The 21,840-nt window shown below is 39.9% G+C and overlaps 1 long non-coding RNA gene across 5 annotated transcripts; it reads right to left on the reverse strand.

The window, feature by feature from the left end:
• Positions 1-373: 373 nt before the first annotated feature.
• On the reverse strand, positions 374-21,078 carry LOC139826481 (uncharacterized). Of its 5 annotated transcripts, XR_011736569.1 has the most exons (8): positions 19,686-19,983; positions 14,475-14,621; positions 12,872-13,043; positions 6,935-7,029; positions 6,064-6,365; positions 5,547-5,600; positions 5,067-5,309; positions 374-4,230 (listed from the first exon to the last, which is right to left on the reverse strand). It is a non-coding gene; the product is annotated as an uncharacterized lncRNA (long non-coding RNA). The 5 variants fall into 5 exon arrangements; XR_011736572.1 differs by lacking the exon at positions 19,686-19,983 and adding an exon at positions 20,420-21,078 and having other exon boundaries at positions 5,067-5,600; XR_011736570.1 differs by having other exon boundaries at positions 5,067-5,600; positions 12,872-12,989.
• Positions 21,079-21,840: the final 762 nt, after the last annotated feature.

Genomic DNA, 21,840 nt, shown 5'->3' on the forward strand with positions numbered 1-21,840 from the left:
TTGTCTCTGTAATACATCCATCGAAAGGTGCACTTGTACATCTGTTTCGTGTTTAGGTGTTTGGGGTTTTTGAAAAATTTTTACTAGTATCTTTAAAGAAAGTCAGGCGGATGAATATCTACATTTAGAAGACCATATGTTTACAAGGGGCTGTGAGGTGACATGACAAGGTTGGTGAAGCACGTTCACCATATGCAAAAATGCCGAGCAGTGTAAGAAGTTTATAAGTGGACGGGGACTCTTGAGCCATTGCAAGAAGAAAAGCTCCCTCCCGGGTTACCCTGCAGCCAGTCCTGAGGGCTTTGACAGACTGATTTGTGAGGTAACTTTACCAGCCACAAAAGTATCTGAGTCAGGTAAACTCACTGCAACACTAGTAAAAACCAGCAACATATTTTTCACTGTGGAGAAGAGCAGTGAGCAAAAGGGACACCTGCTTATTGCTATCTTACTGCTCCCAGTTGACAGAAGTCATCCTGGAAGGAAGAAGAGACAGGAGTGCAATAATTTCCTTTGCTAGGAAATAGTTGTTATATCCAAAGTAAAAAGCCAAGTACTTGAGAACTGAGTAGTTGAGCTGCCTCGGTGGTCAAATAAGTCAGAGATAGGAATGTCTGGTTTCTCATGTAACCTAACTCTCTTCTAGGAGTATTGATTTGAACTCAGCTCTACAGTCTGCTACATGGTAGACCATTTGAAGCTTGAAAAACCAAACTATTTCCATAAGCTTTCCAGAAAACCATGCGTTCCAAGAATCAGCTTCTGTCCTTGCTCTGAACAACAAAAATGTGCATAACATCTTTCATTTGGCAGTCAATTGCTTCTCCATCAAGCTGATGTGCACCCTGTTTCATGTAAGTCTCACTTGACTCATTTCAGGGTCACCCCAAATGCAAAACACTAACTTTGCTTAATGTTACATTGGACATTAGATTGTGCACAGCCCATTGCAGAATTATGCAGGTAGTGTGATCTAGTACACAAAGAAGACAGTGGAAACATCTCCACAACAGTGACCTGTTAAATGCCTGACTTCACTGACTAAGATTTTAGTCTTCTTAAAGCCTTTTGTTTCTATTTTATTTTCTTCTACTCTATTTTTTGCAAGTGGCATGAAAAGATTTCAAAGACAGCTCTGATCTTATGTTAGATGTACTATTGTATGACCAGGAAAATGCTTATTCCTTTTGCATATTAGTCAGATGACGTATCTCTACAAATGACATCTCAGGTCTTCTGAAAGGCATGCAAGAGTTTAATACTGACCATTCAAAAGTGTCCCAGTGGGACTCAAGAATTCTCAGCCCTTCATCTTTTGCCCTGCATTAAATAAAGCTGAGCTGCTGAGCTAAAAGATCCTTCAAGTTACAACAAAAATAATCCAGTTTGAAGATGTGGCTATAATCTGATGCCAAAGAAAAATTTCAAGCACATGACAGTAATAATGAAATTACATTTTTGATGGCAGCAGAAATAAACAAGGAACTAACAAAGAAATGACTGCCTGTAGATGGTTGAAGGAAGTAATTATGATTCAAACCCTTTATAAAAAAATATTTGAATTATAAAAAATGTATCACCCTTTGAAAACGACAACCTCATAAATACTAGTATAGATGGCAAGACCTATTTATTTCTTGCATTCCCTTTTCAGAAAGAAATAAAATAAAGTATCAAGCAGAAGGGAAAATATACAAAAACTGTGCTAATTACATGCACAACCGGAGAGAAATTGTTTCACCAGCTATTGTGAAAGATTCATCAACCTCACAACCCTGACTCAAATGATTTGCAACCAATGTCTACCTCTGTACACACAGATTCTAAACCAGTTCTCCAGTAAATTTTGACTGAACAAAACCTGCTTTATATCTGACCCTCTTACTGTGATTATGCAGTTGCAGACCACACAATGCTGGTTCTGTATGTAGTTCTATAGGCAAAACATTATTCGGAATTCTTCAGAAAAATAATTTTGAAATATATTTATTGTAAAAAATTGTAGCTTTGAGCTGAGACTTTTCACTGGAATTTATCAGTATTTGATAAAACATTTGTGATAAAGTGTTTCTCAATCTCAGGGAAGAATCTTGAACGAAGACTCCTCAAGAAGAATGATCAGTCCAAGAGTCTTACAAGAGTATGACAAGAGTCTTTTTCTCTCCCATCCATAGACTGCACTAACCACTAGTTAATTAAAGACGAATAAAAGAAGGTGGATATGGAAAGGACCAGCTATAACACCAGATTCAGTCCTCCTCAGTGATGCACAACTCCACACTACAAATCAAATGTGGAAGATCTAAGATCTCATTCATAATGCCATTGTCTACCTTGATCTGCAACATTCTTTAATACACAGAAATAAAATGAGAAGTTGTGCTAGGTGATAAAAGCCACAACTACCATGATCCACAGAAAGCAAGCAGAAAAGAGCCCAAATTCCAATCATGATTCCGTTGATGGATCTTCTCCATTTTTTGTAAGCAAATAAATACTCCTTGGGTCAAAGGAATCTTGGCCTCGGTTTATTACAAATTTAACATTCACATCTAGATATTTTGCACCCTTTCTCAAGGTTCAGAAGTAACCAGAATATAAAGTCCAATCTCAGGTATATTTAACAAGGCTCTGTGCAACACGGTTAAGAAAAACTTACTTTGTTGCTATGGGTTGTGAGGCAACCATGGTGCCAGGCTACCTCACATTTTCACAGATGCCCACATCTTGGTTTGTTTCTCTTTTCTGTACTTTACTGAAAAGGTGTCCTGAAAAGGTGTCTATTTTTACGGTTTTCATCTGGATTTGTTTCTTATGTCTATCTCAAGGAAGAAGATTTTTTTTTTTTTTCAAATGACTGAACTATTACTTTTCAACGCAAAGAGCAAAATTCACAGTTGGTGCTAACACGTTGTGTGAAAAAACATGTGACAGCATCTCCACATGATCAAGCCAAATTTCACTTTTTCTTCAGTCTTAGAGCTCAGTTCCAAGGTGTGGAGAAAAATTCATAGAAGTGATTAAGCTAGTTTTGTTAATGCGGTTTCTAAGTCACTGTGGTGCCTCTAAAAAATGCCACCTTAACTCTAGTTCATTTTGGTAGACCTTTTTTATCAAATGCCTGTTTCAACATGAGACCATAAATCTGCCAAGTTGAGTCATAAGTGCACCCATTTTATTTCAAAGACTTTGAGAATGTTAGTAAAGCTTTAGACAAAATTGGGCTGAGTTTTGATTTTGTAATGAAACTCAAAACCAGACGAGTTTCTCTTGGTTTTGTGTTTCATTGCAAAAACCGAATTCTTAGATGAGTACAGCCCAGAGTGCATACATTCACGATCAGCAGTAAATGTGCAGAGAAAGAAATGGTAGAACAGACATCAGATTTTTCTCTGCAGTCGGCAATGCCTGGAAAGACGCCCTGTTTCATTGCAATGCAGATTTGCAGACTTTGGCCCAAGAAAGACCTGTTGGCGAAGCTTGATACTGAAAAGTAATCTTCTTCAGGAAATGAGTACCAAAGAATTGTTATACCATGTAATAAGAAAGAAACAATAAAGATCCCTGGCGAGAAAGTAGTCCTGGGTTGATGGACAACAGTCATTATAAACTGAGCTTTCAAATAAAAATACCTTCAACCTTTTAAAAGAGTTTCTGTATTTTAAATATGGACGTTCGCATTTCAGACTGGAGAGCTTCCAAGTGACCTCCTGACTTTAAAGGTTAAGCACTATGAGAGAACAATTGCAGACACTCAGAATGAAAAGGAAAAAATGATTTTATAGCTGGAACAGACTATAGAGTATCTCTTCTAACATTTCAAATTTGAATTAGAGGGAACTATTGGGAATGGTTCAAAAACATCTGAGGCTGGAGAAATGAATGAATTTACTCTTTCTATTGCTCCACAGGCACTACTGCCCCAGTCACTCCATTTAAAGACAATGAGTAAGATCTCGTTTGTACTAGTGCCTGAAATCACCTTATATTGGTAACAAAGTTGGAAATATATAAACAGCTGTGACAATACCTGTGGTGGCAAAGTAATCAGTTACCCAGTCTGCTATGACAAGATACGTGTGCAAATAAATCAAAACAGAAAGGCAAGAATCCCAAGAAAAATGGTCCATGTAGTCATTACTTCTCCTTCATCAAGCTACTGAATGCTGTCCCTCGTGTACACTTTGTTTAGGTCTTGATTTCTTCATTGCTGTTTAAAGTATCATCAACCTAAAGTAGAAAAGTACACCATGTCTCTAGGTTAGTGGTTGTAACATTTGCAACAGAAGAATTGTACAAATTTGTACTTTGCTGCACAGGGTCTGAATGGAGCTGAGGATGGTGTTCTCCTGTGCTCCACCAAAATTTAACAAAATGCAGTAAAGTATAGGAGGGTTTGTTGTCTGGTCCTTTCTTATCTCACAAATACATCAAAACATATTCTATTTCGAATTCTACTAACATTACTAGATGATCATCTGTACTGTGTGCATGGGAAATAGATAAGCTTTTTTCCTGATGGGTCCTTCTGCCTGAAACTTTATGCACCTTTTTGAGTGGTGAGGTATTTTTTAGAAAGATTTGTTGATGGGAACTGATATGAAAATGAAACATTAGAAATCCATGACTATGGATAACTATAGTAATCAAAATATGAATGACTATATTCTTTTTCAGTAGTTTACACATTGTGTAAAAATATTCAGTGCTACTAAATAAATAAATAAAAAAGTGGACTGGGCTTAAAATTTGTGATAGAAACCTTCACAGCACCAGGACTTCAGAAAAGGAAACAAACTGGTCTAATTTGAAGCTCGTGATGGAAGACTCTACCAAAATGACAGGTGGACTGAAAGCCAAATGTGAAGTCCCCTCATCCTAGCTGAGGCAGTTTCAAGCATCTCAAAATTTTTGTAAATCTGATTTTAAAATCAAAACTGAAGTAACAACAGAGGGTTACTTTACCCCAGGGACCTTATGCTATAAACAGTGGGTAGCTTTCCACTGCAGACAGAATTGACACTGTGTGTGTGTGCAGTCAGTTTAGAGGCAACAAGCAGTATCACCTTCAGTGTGTCCCAAGGAGCACCAGCTGGAGGGGGATGTCTGTCACATTGCAGCTGGTCTGGATGCAGGGAGGCAGGCTCCCTTGGTGGTCAGTCTTGAACTCGCAGCTGAAGACCATACCAGCTTCCTCCCTTGTTGCTTCTTTCACCCTTGTGGCACTCTTCAGGGGTGCCAAGGAGAAAAAGACCCACTAGTAAAATCCTCTGCTTGGATAGATGGATCAGAGAACTTCCTGGGAACACCTGTGAAAGTAACTTTATTGATCTTGATACTGGCACATACTTCAATGTTGAGGATGTATTATAGGTTTAGAGGACACCTGGAGGCCTTGGTCTCTGCTTCAGTAAGATGAACAGACCTTCAAGGCAGGGTCCTGCTACAGTGTTTGGAAAAATGACATGGGACACGGTAGGATGAAAGAAAGGGAACAGCTTTGTTATACACTCTGCCTCTTCTCTAACCAGCTGAAATGCACTGACCTGTTGCTTTTTCAATCTGTGCCATGAGTTGTCTTCACCTTTCTGTAACTTTTCCTAAAGAAACAGAAATAGAATATTGTGATTTCAAACTGGCATTTCTTACTGAAATCTCAATTCTTTACTTAGCATGTATGGTTATTCCATGTGAGTTTTCCCATGCAGAAAATGATCTTTCTGCAAAAAGAATGTCTCATCAGTCAAACTCTTCTTTGCAAGTATTGTAAATAATGAATTTACACCTTGAGTGGCTGGGGAAAGAATGAAATAAAATCCTGTTGCCTTGACATGCAAATATATCAGATAAAACTTCTTGTTCCTGTGCAAGCTTTTAGGCTTCTTATGAGCTACTTTTACTTTGAGCTGTGATTACATTTATATTACATTGTCTGTTTCAATGCTTTTCATAAAACTTGTGCTTAAAAGGGTATTATATTTAAGGCTAATTTGAAATTTATTTTGAATTTGCTTTAATCAGCAAGGAGATGGTATCTCCTTTAAGGTGATGCACTAGACTGACCTTCAAATGAAGAACTGCAGCCACAATTTTCGATTTTTTTTTTCTGAAAAAACACAACACAAAACAAACCTTATTACCACTCCTACCTGTATGAAAATCACAAGTGTAATAAACATACAAGACCTTGTGGAGGAATGAATGCATCAGATCCTCATGGCTTGAAGCAGTGGCATGTGTTGGTGGAGATGTGTAAGTCAGAAGTTGGGATTCTCAGGCTAGACTTGTAGTGGCAGTCAAGGTTTGCCCTGCTTTTCCATTGTATTTTTCTTTAAAGTGAAATTCAGACCTATCAGGTGATGGCTCTGTGTGTCAAAGCAGCACAGAAACAGATATTGTAATGATCACTGATGACTAGAACTGACAGGACACGATTATGTTGGAATATTAGAAAAGATCATATAATTTTATAGCACAAATACACACATTTTCGCTGTACTAGCCAGATCATCTTTCTTGTCATGTGAGAAACATAGTCCTAAGGGGTCATCTTGCCATAGCATAACTACACTGTTTATAAAACTGATATAATTCGTTGGTATGTATTAATCATCATGTAGCTAGAGCTGAAACCTATCCAGATATATTACTGATTACTTGAATTTTGCAAGCATTTCTCAAATAAAGGTACCACATTTTCTTCATTATGGTATGGCAGGAGGGGAAAGGATCCATAGTACATGAAGATTAGAAACATAATTGAGAGTTTATAGAAATGGACACAAATAGTGTAACTCAGAAAATGTCTTAGTAAGCACCTTTTATACATGTGCTGTGCTAGAAACAGCTTAGTCACTAAAGAAGCCAAACCACACCTGGTTTATGAGATTATCCAATGAATAAAAAATATCCAAAGAGAAATATTTATACCTACCCCTTGCTATTTTAGAGAAGTTGAACATAGCAGAAAGAAGGACAAAACCTCTCTTGAATGTTGATGCTGTTGTGAACAAGAGAATTCTCTAAGTTCTGGTAGAGAAGAACACAGAAGTAGGGGCATATTAGTCATATAATATACTCACAGCTTCCATCTTTCCATTGCCTGACCCATCCCAAATGGCCAAAGGGTATAAAACAGTTTACTGAGTGTAATTTAAGTCTCCAAAACAGGCTTTCATTTGGATCTGTTCAGATGTCACTTACACCTCTTACATGCTTTACACCTTTGCTAAATGCTTAGTTTCTGTAGTTAGTGACATACTTCAACTATTTATCAGCAGTCTTGGCTAACCAGGGCGGTGTCAGTTGACTGGAGGTTAGCGAATGTGATGCCCACCTACAAGAAGGGCCAGATTCAGGGAGTTACAGGCCTGTCAGTCTGACCTGGGTGCCAGGGAAGGTCATGGAACAGATCGTCCTGAATGACATCTTGAGGCACATACAGGACAAACAAATGATTAGGACCAGTCAGTATGGATTTATGAAAGGCAGGTCCTGCTTGACCAACCTGATCTCCTTGTATGACAAGGTGACCCACTTAGTAGATGAAGGAAAGGCTGTGGATATTGTGTACTTAGACTTCAGTAAAGCCTTTGACACCATTTCCCACAGCATTCTCCCAGAGAAAATGGCAGCTCATGGCTTGGATGTGTTCTCTTCACTGGGTAAAATATGGCTGGATGACTGGGCCCAAAGTGGTGTTCCCCAGGGCTCAGTATTGTGGCTGGTTCTGTTTAATCTCTTTATCAATGATCTGGATGAGGGGATTGAGTGCACCCTTAGTAAGTTTGCAGACAGCACCAGATTAGGTGGGAGTGTTAATCTCCTGGAGGGTAAGAAGGCTCTACAGAGGGATCTGGACCAACTGGGTCATTGGGCTGAGGCCAATTGTGTGAGGTTCAACAAAGCCAAGTGCTGGGCCCTGCTGGTCACAACAACCCCAGGCAGCGCTACAGGCTCAGGAAAGAGTGACTGGAAAGCTGCCTGGAAGAGAGGGATCTGGGCATGCTGGTCAACAGCTGTCTGAATGTCAGCCACCAGTGTGGCCAGGTGGCCCAAAAGGCCAACAGCATCCTGACTTTTATCAGAAATAGAGTGACCAGCAGGACTAGAGAAATTATCGTCTTCTTGCACTTGATGCTGGTGAGGCCCCACCTTGAATCCTGTGTTCAGTTTTGAGCCCCTCACTACAAGAAAGACATTGAGGTGCTGCAGACCTTTCAGAGAAGAACAACTAAGCTGGAGAGGGCTCTGGAGCAAAAGTCTGATGAGGAGCAGCTGAGGGAACTGGGGCTGTTTAGTCTGGAGAAAAGGAGGCTGAGGGGAGACCTTATTGCTGTCTGCAACTGCCTGAAAGGAGGTTGCAGCACGGAGGGGGTTGGTCTCTTCTCCTAAGTAGCAAGAGAGAGAATGAGAGGAAATGGTTTCAAGTTGTGCCAGAGGGCTTCAGATTGGATATTAGGAAAAATTTCTTCACAGAAAGGTTTTGCAGGCATTGGAACAGGCTGCCCAGGGAAGTGGTTGAGTCACCATCTCTGGAGGTGTTTAAAAGATGTATCAATGAGGTTCTTAGGGACATGGTTTAGTGCCAGGGTTAGGTTAACGGTTGGACTCAGTGATCTTGAGAGTCTCTTCCAATTAAAATGATTCTGTGATTCTGTATAGTGCAAGAGAAGTTAAGAAAGATATTATTTGAAAAGTGTCAGTCAACCAAGACTATAACTTTAACTAAATAGAGAAACCGATGTTATAAACATGTAATCTTTGGAAACATTTCATTATTCATTAATTTTTTGGTAATGTGAGGGAAACTATTCAGCACCAAGTGAGTTGGGAGGACAGCAGTTTCAGAAGCCATCCCATTGCAGTGTGGACAGAATGGTGTCAGTGACGAGCAGTTTGCGTAGTATTGTGGGCAGTGTTCTCAGCTCTGGTTCAAGTGAAAGTCAGGTGCACAACGCAACACACAGTGTACGGAACAATACTGACAAGAAGGCCAAAGCAACAAGCAGAGCACTTTGAACAAGAAGAACACAATGTCTGCAAAAGCTGTTTTGAAGAACATATTGCTTGCAGTATATCCTAATTTTCCACACCCACCTAAATCGTGTCTGTAACTAACGGGCGTTACGGTTTTGTGGCACAGAGGACAGATCTGATAGCTTGTGAAGAACTGAACACGTAAATGCCCAACAACACATAAAATGGACTTTCTTTCAATTCACACCCAGCTGAGCAGGACCATCACAAACGGTGGTGCTCACACGTTATTTCTGCTCATTGGCAGAGCTCTTAGGTAATGACAGAAAATCCTAATGCACTCTGAGGGCACACAGAAGAAAACTTGAACTGAACTCTGACATATTAAAACCATCACTTCCTGAATACCATGTCTACCACACTTTGCATAAAGCCAGCAGAACATTACCTACACATCTGTCAAAGATATGAGTGAAGCTGGCTAAAACATCTGAGATGACAGCTTTCAATTAGCCAGTCTTGGTCCTGAACTCCTATCACATCAGCCTGTATCTCACGGCAAACTGTAAATACTGCCAAGAGGCCTGGTCTAGCTGGTCTGTATTCAACATTATAACAATGCCATGTTGAGCTAATTTTAAAAGCATCCCGGAGCTTGATCATGTTGCTATACCTTTGATAGAAAGGACGTAAGCAGAAGAACAGCAGGTTACTGCATCACTCACATGAAAAAATAAAAAAAATACAAGAAACATAAATATTTTCTCAGTTCTGATAGCTGAACCCTCTTTCTGCCTGGTGCAGTGGGGGATGGCAGCAGACTTTGTCAGAGAAAACGTGCAGATGGCATGAGAAACGCGTATTAAAAATTCTGTCCAGCTGCACTGTATTGTCTGGTTATCAAGGGAATTGGGAAGAAATAAGAGAATATGAGGGAATTCCAAGTGTAGCTTGTTCTTGGTTGCAAAGCGTGAACTGCTGCAAACATTCAAATGTAAATAAACCACAATTTTAAAGCATGGATAAGAAATGAAATATTTCTGGAGTTGTAAAGAAGTGGCTTAACATGTTCCAAGGCCCACTGCTGGACAGCTGCAGTGCAATTAACTGCAAGATCACATGAAGTTTGAGCCGGGTTTTACGGGTTTTGTTGTTTCTCCTGCATCTGCCAAGTAATTCTTCAGTAAGCTGACATCACACGTATCATCTTTCTTTGCAAGAACATGTTGTATGTTCTGTATCTTGCAGATTTTTCTTTCAGCCTTTCTGTTAAAATAGGAAACATGGTCCTTTACGTGTAGTTTTTCTGATCAAGCTGGCATTTTTGAGATAGGAATGTGATCTCAGGCTTGGTAACAAGGTTACTGGATGCGACATCATGATCTAAAACACACAGTAAGATGTAAAACCTGTTACTTATACAACTTCGTCAAGTCTCTGATTACAGAGCACAACAACTTGACCATCCTTGCTATTTGTCAAATTCTCTCTGACATTGTCATTAGTGAGAATTTTGCTATTTATATGAACTACACTGGGATTTCTACTTTTGAACTTCTAACTTTTTATTCAATTATTACACCACCATTCAGTAGAATACCTCTTATATCTGACTGCATCCAGAAGATGCATCCTACTGTACAAAGGCAGAAGAAAATGGCACCTTAGAAGTATACAAGGAGGTAGTGCGAAGATCTTCACTTTGTTTTTCATCCTGTGACTCCTTTCCTAAAGTAGTCCCCTTGAAACAAGTGAAGTACATACTGATGTTTAAAGTTGGGAAAAAAAAAGGATCCTTATGTCCTACTCACTTAGCAGGAGACTGCAGCAGACTACAGCCATTGTCTTACACTTTTTTGTTGCTAGGAGAGGCATTCTGAGGCTGACTGAATGTAACATTTTAAATGTTGGAGAGGAATTACAATGAGAATTGTATAGGCTGTGGCGCAACCCAAAATGTTTGTGATTATTTCAGCCTCATAAAAGTTACCAAAGTCTATGAAAACAGTCTTTGTTGTCCTGGTATGGTGTGGTGGAGAGGTCCCAGATTTCCTGTGAATCAGTGATTGGAGCAATGCAGCTGACTGTGTTAGGTGACACATAACAGGACTTTGAACCACCTATAAAAAATAGGTCTCGTTTAGCATGTAGTATTAGGCATTTGGCATGCAAAGACGCAAAGCTTGCCCTTGCCTTCAGCTGGTCGTCGGGAGCAAGCAGAGCTCTCCTGCACCAAGGGGAGGGCTGGGGTGCAGGAGCTCTGTGGGCTGGAGGGAAGGCTGGCAGGGAAACAACACGCAGGACAGAGAGCTGCAGCCCACTTAAATCTCTGTCATAAATCTGTTGTGGGAAGACGGATCAAACAGTGCAGCATGAACAAATGTGTGGTATAATGATTACAGACTCAGGAGCCCAGGGCTCAGCCCTGAGACAGTTACTGTCTTATGACAGAAAGTTTTTCTCTATCCTGCAGGGCAGGTTCCTTCTGGACATGGTCCCTAATCCCATGTATTAATAACTCTCTACAATTTAGCCACCTTTGGGCAGTGCCCTCCAGGACCATCCTAACACAAGATTTGTGGCCTTAAGAAGTCCATACTGGGCTGCTGTCCTGCAACTGATACGCAAAGTGCACTTTTATCCCTCATAAATGCATTGCACTACTGCGAGGCATTAATCCTTTTGTTGCCAGCCTTCTAGATCTCTTCTGGCATTTCCCAAAGTAGCTTTAGGAACCAGTCACAGATTTTACTAAAGAACAGCTCTGCAATATGTGTGTCTTAGTTGCAATTAAAGAATAGCAGAAAGGAAAAGGTCAAATCCCCTTCTGTGCAAACAAACTGTATTCCCTTTGCCAGCAATTCACTTACGCGTGGGTTCTGGACCAGATTTCTCCTTCTTAGACCTTCACTGGCAGGTTATATGGGATAAGAAGTCTTGAGAAAGGCTTTTAGCAACTGTCCTTCTTTAGATAACTTGAAAGGAAAAAAATGCAGTGCCAGCCCTTCAGAAATTTTTAAAACTTTTTGGATGCAGACAGAGATTCTCCATGTTGTACGTGGCTTTTTGGCTGACACTTTGTCATAAACTAACAGCTGAGTGTTAGCTAGGATGCAAGCCTGAAAATATGTTCATTAGCATCGCCAATGTGAAGCTAGTTCCACCTTGCTGATGGTCCTTAATCCGTAGTCATTTCAAGAATGTGAAGAGGCCCTTATGGAGGTATTTTTCCCCGCCCTCAATGGCATACAATCTGTTTCCAACTGTAGTCATGTTGGCAAAAGGGTTCCCAAACCCCTTTGCTTCTTTCCAAAGCAGTGACAGAGGAAACACTGCTGAGATTTCTTGCAAAAGCACAGATGAAACCTTTTTCATTTTTCTTGGAATCTTTTAGACATAGGAAGAATGCAGCATCTCTCCTGTTGCTGCAGACTGCACCCCAGCCATACCTCTCATGTTCCCTCACAGGTGGGACACTTATTTTTGCCACTGTACAGGCAAGGGGACAGAGATACCTACATACAGTACACCTGCAGTTTTGTGAGTTTTGTCAGTAATTTTTTTTTAAAACATAATTTTTGAAGGTCACTGAAATTCAGCTTGAGGACCAGATATGTGGGAAGTGGAATATTTTTACCCTAGTAAGTGCTGTCAACATTATTAAGATGTTATCTTCACCATTTTTAGAACTGGTTCAGCGTTTATGAACAAGTTACAAGAGGCAACTGAAGTTGTACATTTCAAGTGTGGTGCAACAGTCAGTATTTAGAGGTGTTTGAGCAGCAAGACTGGGAGAAGAAATCATGCCCTACAAAACCTGTTTAAGATGTGTCCTTTGTAGTTCTGACCAGTTACAGTTTAGTAATAACTGTGTACAGTAAACAGGGCATACCTTCTGTGCAGGCTGATATCTGATGTACTGGAAGAAAACTTCACCTCTTGTATTGGGAAACTGGTTGCATTTGCAGGGAATGCCATACTCATCCTTCCACTGGGAGAATGCTGCCCTTCTGCTTCGGACAAAGAGGATGCTTTTCAGTGGTTCATCACTGTCTGTAAAATCACTGTAAACAGAACATTTTCTACTCCCTCTCAAGTGCTATTATTTGCACGCAAATAATACAAATTGAAGAAAAGATAACATTCTGAAACATCAGTGCTAGCTGTCCTCAGATCCATTCTGAAACAATTATGCAAACAACCGTTTTACACTGACTAACATGTCTAGCTATTTTCTGCAAGCTGGAAGAGCCATCCTGTCCCAGTTATCCTAGTGGATCTAGTATTACTTTTACTACAATTTTAAAAAATAATAATTTTTTCATAACTTATATAGAAATATAAACATATAAATATAATATATACAAATGATATTTATGTATCTTATAAAACATCAAACATCTTGTCGCTTTAGTCTCATCGGCATTCTTCTCCTCTGTCTGAAAATACAAGTAGTTAGCATAAGAGTGTTTAGCCAGGGAGATAAGACAGAATTACAATAGCAACACCAGATTTGCTTGGTCATTCCTGAAAGGAGAATGGTACTAGCTTTCTTGGTCAGACCTGCTCCCACTTGGCATCATCCAAGCTCATCAGTATCCAGCACAATAGTAACTTTTGAAACTCCTCAGCAACCAACCAAATAATCAGGGAATACCATGGGGATCTGGAACTGAGTGCCTTCCTAGCCTTGCCTAGTCTGTTTATTTCCTTCCCCCCTGCCTGCTCATTATGATCTTACCAGCACTGTGTTTTTGCAAACATGTTTTATTGGACTCTCCAGTGAGACACAGGGGGTGCACATACAGCAGGATCTTGAGCTGCCCAGAGTCAGGCAGTGGAAGCACCTGTACCTTGTCTTTGGAGTCAGCATGTGGAAAATCTCAAAAGAGCTCTTGTTCCCTGTGTGAATTATTGCCAGAAACCAAACTAGAGCAACTAACATTTTAAAACCCAAGTTACAGCAACCTTCCTTTTGAAACAGATCAGCTTTGATCTGCTAGACAGAACACAAGGTTTTATGAACAATTTTCTCCCTACTATGTTTTCCAGAAGCAGGTCCTTTTCCAGAGATTGTCCCTTGACCTGTGTTTTAATGACTCCCTGCGATTTAACCACCTCTGCACTGTGCTCTCTAGGTCCATCAGAAACAGTTCTTTCCTCCCATTGATTTTGAAGCTTCTCTGTGTCTAATCTCGGGGCTCTCCTAGTCTCTGCTTGCCCTCTGGTCAGTGTTTCTCCCACTGTGTCTTGGACTGTGCTGGACTCTGAGGCTCGCTGCAGCTATGAAGTTGCGTTTGTACTCAGGGCAAAACCCAGCCTCTCACTCTATCCCCTGACCTATACTGTCTCACCTGGAGTGCACACTTTGTGCGAAGGCGACTATGACCAGGTAGCTTTCCTCTTCCCTAACAAACCAGATGTTATGGTACTTACGACATAAAATGTGAACGAATGAATTAAATTGTACAATCTGCCACATGGAAGTCCAGTACCTCTCTTTCTCCTATGCAGGTCTTGGAGAGCTTACAGCGCAGTGCAGTCCATGTGCAGGAAAGGACTTGGTGCAGACAGTGCTTCCAGCTGGTCTTTCTGCAAGCTGTCCCTCTCCAGTCTCTTAACAGCAGGCTTCTCCGGTGGGCCTGGGTGAAACACAATTTTGCAATCAAAACAAACTAGTGCATTTGGTTGGAGCCTTCTACCGAGCACATGGCTTACTGAGTTAAAACACCTGTTTCATAGGTTGGGACTGTGCTACTGCTGCAGATCGGTACATGCTTGGCATTTTGCATTCAAAGATGTTAGCCATGTGAAGTGGTAGTGAGGTTGATCTATATGGCTAAATGGAACAAGCAAGACACTAGCAATTATGAGAATTTATTTATGTTTTTTTCCCAGATGTTATTGTCTGTGTGTGTCACTAACAAGCTTTCTAAATCTCTTTGTTGCTTTCTGCACTTGGATACCTGAATGTGAAGATGCAGTGTTTGTAAGTCAGGCAGTGGGTGAGCTTAGACACATCTGTAGAAAGAGTTGTGAAAGGTGAATAACGAACACAGCTTACCCTGTGTTCTCTGAAATAAAATAATATACCAGCCCCTAGCAAATGAAATTAGCCTTACATACTCTGTCTGTGTGTTGCTACTTCTGTTCAGAGGAAGTAAGAAATTTTCGTGTTAGTAGCAGGACAAAGTTTTTTTTGGAAAAAAAAAAAAGTAATAACAACAACAACAATAATAAAAAAGAAACAGAGAAAGAAGAATTGGCTCATATCCAGTTTGAATGCTTCGAAACTCCTTTTCTCAGTCCACAGACTTCACTTAATCACCCCTCTTTTATCTCCCTCCACTGCCTTCATTTCCTCTTTGGTGTTTAACATAAAATGCTTTATTTTATTTTCAGAGCCTTTCACAGCCTCTGTACACCAGTTTTTCATCTCTCCTTGTCTTATATGTCATCTTCCCCCTCCACATCCATCACCCGCTTGTTAGATTTTCAAACATCTTTGTGCTGTTTTTCATGCTGCCTCCCGTAACCGAGAGTTGCATCTTTACAATTCTAAGAAATTAAGAACATGTCATCCTCTTTCAAGTCTCTCTTTAAAACTCACTTTTCTCTACAAGACCTTGACCATGTGCTGGCTTGTCATACTGTTGTGGGTTAACCCCATTTGGCACATAAGTGTAACACGCACTCTTGCTTACTAACCCCCATCACTCCAGAGGGACAGGGAAAGAGGAAAAGAAGATTAAAAGCAAGCAAACTTGTGGATCAGTATACAAATTTTTTTACTAAGTGAAGGTGAATTAGAAGAACGGAGAAAGAAAATAAAACAAGTAATGCAAAGGCAATTCCTCAGCATCCCCCATGGGTAAACAGAAGCCCTGAAAGCTTCTGAGTAAAAGATGGCTAACCCTCCTAAAATCCCCTCTGTACTACTGAGTGTGATGTTCTACTGCGTGGAGTATGCCTTTGATTAGTTCAGGTTGTCTGCCCAGTTGTGTCCCGCCCCAACCTCGTGTGCATTTGCAATCCATTTGGTGGGGGGCACAGAGTGAGGGAGACGGCTTTTATGCTGTGCAAACACTGTTAAGCAACAGCTAAAACATCAGTGTGTCATCAGCTTTGCATTTGTTCCAAATCTAAAACACAGCATCACATGAGCTGCTATGAAAACAACTGACTCCATCCCATCTGAACCCAGTGCACATACTGACCACTGCTATCTACTTCTCCCTTAATGTCACATGTGTTGCAGTTTGTTTTATGCTTAGCAACAGATTCTTTGAATCTATAACCTGGTAGACCAAAATCCTGCTCCTCAGGACTCACTGATACTTCAAGTAGTGTTGATAATCACTCTAAAAAAACAAACGTGACCAGCAGATACCAACATTGCACAAAAAAACCTAACTTCTGTAAGCTTACTAACCCACCTCTGAAAAGAATGATCTTCAGAACTGTAAAATGACAAAAATAGGCTCAGGACATCAATTTGTAATAGTCATAGACCTCTCATTCCAGTTATGCTGGCAGATTTTGACTACCACTTCTTAAACACTTGCTTCTCCCTTACATCATTTGGTCAAGATCTACCAATTATCCTCCTGCCTGATTCTCTTTTCCCCTGATTGACCTATCTAGCTTCTTCCTGCTCCTGAGCTGAGCACCTGACCACAGTGGCCAGTGGGAAATCTTCTATGTTTCTAGCTCAAAGGCATCAAAACCAACATGAGGCAAATATTTTGTGACACAGTTGGACTTCGGATCTGTGGGTTATTCAGTTGTAGTGAGCACCATGGACCCCAGAATACTGTACTAATTCACCCCGTAGTCTAGATTTTCTGCTTCCTGAGTGTTCTTGTGGCACAGAAGGGTCCAGCAATCTGACCAATAAGTTAAGCAGCTCTGATTTCCCACTGCATTTTTAAGGTCATACTCTCTTTGCTCTTCTCCTCTCAGACTTACTTTTCTCAGTCAATCTTCCCATGGGAAATGGTCTTCTCATTTTACTGCATTTTCTTTGCTGCAAAGGAAACATTCACAAACACAAGAACTACTCTCCCGTGGTACCTTATAAGGATGTGCAAAGAGAAGTCCTTTCAATGTGGCAGAAAACACTTGATAGCCAGGCTGCCTAGTTCCCTGCAGAGTCCCTGGATGTCTGCTTCCAGGGAAGCAAAACCAACCACCCCACCTATCCTTAGTCTCTACATTCAGCTGTAGCTTTCTTCCACTCTGAGAGCTTAACTGCTCCTTCCGTGTTCAGGTGCTCTGTAGACCACACAGTATTGCTCTCTTCCTGGGTTTCTTTGCTTTTAAATAAAAAACCTCCTTTTTTAAATTTTATTTTATTTTTTTAATTACTTTTTTTTTTTTTTTTTTAGGAATGAGAAGTAGTATACAAGAAAGAAAAATTCAATGCTGGCGCCAATGACATGTGAGAAGTTAGAAGTTAGTTTTTCACCAACTTTAAGGAGAATTATAGGCAGTAAAACTAACATTCAGAAAGAAATCACTATCTTAACAGAGTTTCAGAAAGAGTTTAGAAGTTTAGAAAGTGTATCTGATTTTTACCAACAGATTTTTGGCATGTAATCTTTGAGTCAGGTATTATGTCACACAGCAGGGTCTGAAAAAATTCACTGAAGAAATGAATAACGTTATATATATTTTCCGCCTGAGAAACAACCTCGTCTGAAAGGAGGAGCTCATATATCCAGTCATTAAGAGAAATTAAGCTTTTGGTAATATTAGGCTGGAAAATAACTTGTCAAATGTGCTTGAAGGAAAATACTCATTAATGACCATGTGGTCAGTTTGTTGTTCAAGAGCCCACCTGGAGAGGTCTAAGAAACCAGATTTAAGGTAAAAGAAGTAGTTTTAAACCCATGTTTCCTTTTACTGGTTTATTGTATGCTTATACATGTGAGACTAACAATCCACTGAGGCTTATAGGTGCAGAAGTCAATGCTGAGATTCTGTCCAGTGCTGTCTATAGCCTGCTCTTTGTTAAAAAATTCCTTCTTGTGGTTTTGTTGTAACTTGAACATTAGAAGATATTTAGTTACCCTTTGCTGTAGCTGTTTTCTGCTGGAAAAGATGGCAAAGCAGGTATTTTTAATGTGTCATTTAATTTGAAACTTTTAAAATCGTTCAGTGAAGTAAACTATAAAGCCTTCATTTCATTAAATTCCATTAAATATGAGTTTATTCAAACCTTGCTTTCCTGGCAAAAGGGTTACCTTGTGTATTGTATTTGCACAGTAAAACAGAAATGCTGTTTATGAAAACACATGCTACTGAGAAGAGCATAAAAATATTTTAACAACCTCAAACTCCACAGGAATATAAAAGTAGCTATAAATATCAGTATTACTTTACCTCATACCAGTTCTATCTAAACTGCATACATGGCATACAAACCCACTATTCTGGCTTTGGTCAAGCTTCAGAAAATGCTGCTATCATTTTTTTAATAAAGAAATAGCTAAAACAATTCAGGTCTGGGTGTTGTACTGTGGCACCAAAAAGGATACATCAGCATATCCTTGAATGTTCATTCCTATGGTACCTAACTGCACTGAAAGAGGGATAGTTCTTATTTTTCCACCTGAAGATTCTCCAACCCAAATGATTCTAGCTAGAAATGGACAAAACTGGTCATTTAAGTTAAAGACGGATCCAAACTTCACCCTGAAATTCAAGTGGAAAAACCCCTTCCTTATAAGTTTATAAAAATGTGGTAAAATGTGTTTCTGTATAGCCTCATTTTTTAGTTTTCTGCTTGTTTGTTTTTGACTAAGAACACAAATACCACAAAGAAGAGTGGTCTAGTGCACTTCTGCTCAGCCTAATATAGGATGATGACGGTAACATTATAAAAATATTAGGGGTTAATTTTTTTCTGTTTTCTCTGTGTAGAAAACAATCAGCGAAGTCTTTTTCCAAACTGATTGGGCTGCTGAAACTTAGGGGACATTCACTTTTCTCAACAGATAGAAAGACCTTGTAGCATCCACTGGTTTTAAGCGCACCAAACATACTCTTTTTTCATGTATAAGAGGGAAGAAATCTAGAAAGGAAAACCTATACTAAGAGTTAAACCCATAAGTTTATTTAGCTTTTTGTTTTTCTCTAGAAGGAAACCAAGTTTCATCAGATTGTCTATTAAGAACACTGAAAAAGAAGTAAAAACATAGTCAGCTAGTACCTGTACAGAGTTTAAATTCTTTACTAGGCAAAAACCTGGGTATACAGCCTTGTAGGTGCATATCCATACTAACATACATGCTTTTGGTGATAACTGATTATTCAATAAGTAGAAGAATATCTGCTTTCAGCCATCCATCTGCAAAGGACAGGTGAAATTTAAAAAGCACACACACAAACATATTCTTGCCAGGACATGGCATTGAAAAATAACTGATGAAATAAATGGTTTTCCTTCAACTAGGATAGTTTTCATATTAAGAAAAACTCACATGATTACCCTTCTCTATCCTTCCTTTATTTACATTTCTGCTGGTTGTTCTTGCTGTTTGTTAAAGAAATGTATGTTCAAATGAATTTTCAACTCTCAGTGCTCCTTTCAGAGCTGAATTTGTGACATCTTTCATTTCAGTGGCAAGAGAATATGACATCAAGTACACAACTGGAAATTCATTTCAACAATAAACCTATCAAAAATCTCAGCTGAAACTAACCTGTAAGGCTGAATAACCTCAGTTGGAGGAAGCAGAAGAGAGGCAAGGTGTGGAGGCTGGCAATTTCTACGTAAGCCCAGAACCTGTGGCTCAAACACATCTTTGGAAATGAAGCTGGGTGGCAAGAAAGTAGCACCAGATTTGAATAGCAATGAGGACTTATCTTTTTCCATGTTTTCTCTCTCAGAGCTATGTCTCAGTGTGAAAATGCAGCTTGCAATAATGCTTCATTTTCATAATTTTCTGTTGCTGTGAATGTTCTGTACTTATGGAAGAGAGCTCATGGATTTTTTTTCCTCTCTCTCATTTAAATAGGTCATTGTCTACAAACGTGGCTGGGACTGTTCTTACTTGAGGATGCAGGTGGCACCATCTGTCCCTAGGAGATTCGTGCCAGACAATTCTGGCTTGGCTTTGTATGTGAATTTTTTTCCTGCATAAAATTGCCATATGCAGACCATGTGAAACTGACTCTGCCCAAAACACAAAGTTGCACATGTACGAAGTATACAAAATAACAGAGACTTCAAGGATTTATGTTAAGACCACATAAAATGCGAATTTCTGTTTTATGTTTTCCCTTGAGGTATCTCAATTAGAGTTAAAAATGATGTCTTAAGTCCCTAAGATAAAATCTGGGCTGTTTGAGAGGGTTTCCCCCCTGCCCCTGAGAGATGTAGACATTGCCTGCCTTGTATGTCTTTCTAGGTAGCCTGGGAATAAAATTCTCTCACCTGTGGCCATGGGGCTGGTGGGACACAACGATGTGGAGTTCACCTTCCATACCTGCACCATCAGCTCTCAGGGATGATCTTCCAGCTGCTCCAGACATCCAGGCCAGGGCCATTCCAGAGCATGAGACTTATCCTCTGATATTAAATCAGGTTGTTCAGATGCTGAACATGATGAACCTGTCCCACAGAAAGCAAATCTAGCCCTTGCCTTGGAGAGGCAGGACCCTGATGGCCTCTAAGGTCCTGTTATCAGGTCTTTCCCATTAGCTATAGCTCCTGGGCTGGTCTTCCCTGCAGAACCTCTGCTTCTACATTGGCCCATGGAACATCAGTGAAGAATTCATGGAACTCTGCCTCTTCAGAAGAAAACCTTTGCAGAAACCTCACTGCAACTTTTTTTTCTTAAAATCATCCCGTCAACCTGCAGATGTCTGGTAGCAAAGCTTCCTATTTGTCAGAATACCGATTTTTAGGGGAAACTTTCCAGGTGGGGCACCACACTGGTAGAAGTATTTACTATTAACTGATAAATAGAGTGAGTCTGGTCTCAGTTATGTCCTGTGACTATGCTGAAGTCCACCAAACTTAGTCACTGAGTGACACAACAGAGCTCCACTGGGATTAAACTCTCAGTTATATGCATGCGGCCCCTGTGGATTCAGTGGAGATGAAAAGACATATATGTTGGCAAAACTTGGCTTGGTGCTTTATATCAAGATGCAGGTGGCACCATATGCAATGGGTTTCCAGGCATTTGGCAGATGTTCACAGCTGCCTGAGAGCAGAGAAAAAACTCACATAGTTAATTCACATTTGGGCAGAAATCTGCTTCAGAAAAAATTATGCTTGTTTGCCTTTTCAATTTGCTGATGTTACTTGTCACTTAAGTTTGCTGTTATTTCTGGAGAATAAAAAGCTGAAAAAAACCCCCCAAACCATACATGATTCGTGTAGTCATTGATTCCAGGACAAGAATGAAGGGACAGACACTCACCCAGATTTTGTATAGTATATGCAATCATCTTCAACATACAAGTTGGCTAAATGTTACTTACTGTCTGTTTTTCCACTCAACACCTTTGTTTTTGTTCTGAGAGTCCTTTAATCTAATCTATTTATCTATGCAGGTTTAAAAGCTCGCACTCAGCATGTATTTTGGAACGTCAGAAATGTGCATCACTGTTTCATAGGAAACCTAAATAACTTTCTTGTGATAAAGGACATGGGAGAGAGAAGTGCTTAAATGTAAACAATTGTGATTTTATCCTTCAGAAAATCTGAGGTACATAATGATTTTTGACAGCAAAGTTTGTTACTCTGAATAGTGTGAGTGATTTGCGGATCTACTCAATTGCTTTTCTTTTTTCCTTCCCTTGCTCTGTCTTTTCCCATTAGACATACGTTAAGTTAGATATGGATAA

Source organism: Patagioenas fasciata, chromosome Z (genome assembly GCF_037038585.1).
Source record: "Patagioenas fasciata isolate bPatFas1 chromosome Z, bPatFas1.hap1, whole genome shotgun sequence".
Taxonomy (NCBI): Eukaryota; Metazoa; Chordata; class Aves; order Columbiformes; family Columbidae; genus Patagioenas; species Patagioenas fasciata.